We start from the raw sequence: 1,913 nt of genomic DNA on the forward strand, positions 1-1,913 counted from the left end.
TGCATTTCCGCCACCTACTGGACTGGAGTGTGGACGGAGCTAAAATAATAATAATAATGCTGTGAAATCAGCTTAATTTATTTAACAGCTTCTTTGCAATCATCATCCTACCATGGAACATTCTTTTTAATTCTACCTTTTAGGAATTGCTTTATTTGCAGCCTGTGTCATTAATTTTCCATTAAATTCCTCGATATCGTTAATATTTTCTCTAATCATTTCTCCACATTTAACTCCAGTCAGAACTTGAATATTAATCCAGTTTGCTTTATTAAATTGCCATTTAAGTACTTGAAATGTTTTGTCCTTAAGAACATCCATCCCTTGTTTTTTTATTATTACTGGATAATGATCAATGTGATGTTTTTTTTTATTATTTATTACTTCCCACTGTACAATTCCTGCAATATTATTCAAAGTAATTGTTAAATCTATTGTTGTTTCTGCATTCTTTATATTATATCTTGTCCCTGTTATTTATGCACACTGGTCTATTATCTTAAATGAATTCCTGGACATTTCCTCCATTTATATCTGTGATCACATAAGTTCTGTGAGCATTAAAATCCCCACACCATACAACTTTCCCTTATGTATTATAATAATAAATATTTCACCCCTACCTGTCCATATATTTTAAAAGTAATGTATGCATGTTCTTTTCCTATATTGACATCATTGTAACCGATATTATTTTGCATAAACGTCATTATTCCTCCACCCCTTCCATCATCTCCATCTCTCCTGACTGCAGCGTATCCATGTAAAACTAAACCCAACTCTGGTGTGAACCAGGTTTCTTGAACACAAACAACACGAGGTTCATCTCGTAGTTCTCACATGAAACGTTTAAACTCTCGTCCATTCAAGATGACACTTCTAATATCGAAGTACTTTCATGATCATGTAGAAGTAGCACCTTCTGACTGCGCTGGTGTTCCTCCCTCACCCATCCTGCTCTCTACAGCTTCCCAACCGAGGTCTTTCACATCACGGTACTTTTCTGCAGCCCTCACTATCGTTTTTATATTTTCAGTTTTCTTTACTGTCTGAGCTGAACAATGAATCACTTCCACCGCAAAATCCTTTTTGTTCACCGTCACGGAGTCATCATCAAATTGAGAGCATCCATCACAGTTTGATTTAACATTTGGTGTCGCTGCTGGATTACGTCTCCCTGGTTACGTTGTTGCAGCTTCAGCATATGTAATCCCTGGATGTAGCTTCACTTTTTGGATTTCCTCTGCTCTTTTACCAACTTGGCGTCCACGATCAGCAGCAGTGAGTTCTCCTCCACAGTTGCATCATTGGATCTTTGCTGCTCTTTCACATTTCCCATACTCACCAGCACACCTTCCACACCAGTGTTTTCCTTTGCAGATCGCTGCTACGTGTCCAAATGTGCTCCACGTATATGTTCTTGTACTCTTCATTAGATACATGCATCAGGAGATCTTCATTAGATATTTTTTAGACTTGTGACTCCTGTGCTCATGGTTCAGTTTTCAGCTGGACTGCTCCATGCTGTCTCTGCAGTGAACAAGAACAGCAACACCTCCTAAGACCACGGCACTTCAGACTTCACCTGACTGTTTCTTTATTTATTGTTTTGGTCAACTGGTCAACACTCACCAAGACTCTCCATCTTGATAATAACTTAATAATCATCATGTTGTTTCTCTGTTACAACTTCATTGTCCTCGTCATTTGCTGGATTCGATTCCACTGCTCTCTGCTTTTTCGGCTTTCTCCTGTTTTTTGACTCTTTGTCTCCACTCCTCTTCATTTCCACTACAATCTTCTTCCGTCCCGCCAAAATCATTTCCTGATTCGTAACTTCCCTCCTCTCAAGAAGCCAGTGCAACCATAGACATATATACGTAGACGCCTCACTGAGTGGACTGGAGAATACG

The sequence above is a fragment of the Nematolebias whitei genome, chromosome 17, assembly GCF_014905685.2.
Source record: "Nematolebias whitei isolate Nwh7 chromosome 17, NemWhi1, whole genome shotgun sequence".
Classification (NCBI taxonomy): Eukaryota; Metazoa; Chordata; class Actinopteri; order Cyprinodontiformes; family Rivulidae; genus Nematolebias; species Nematolebias whitei.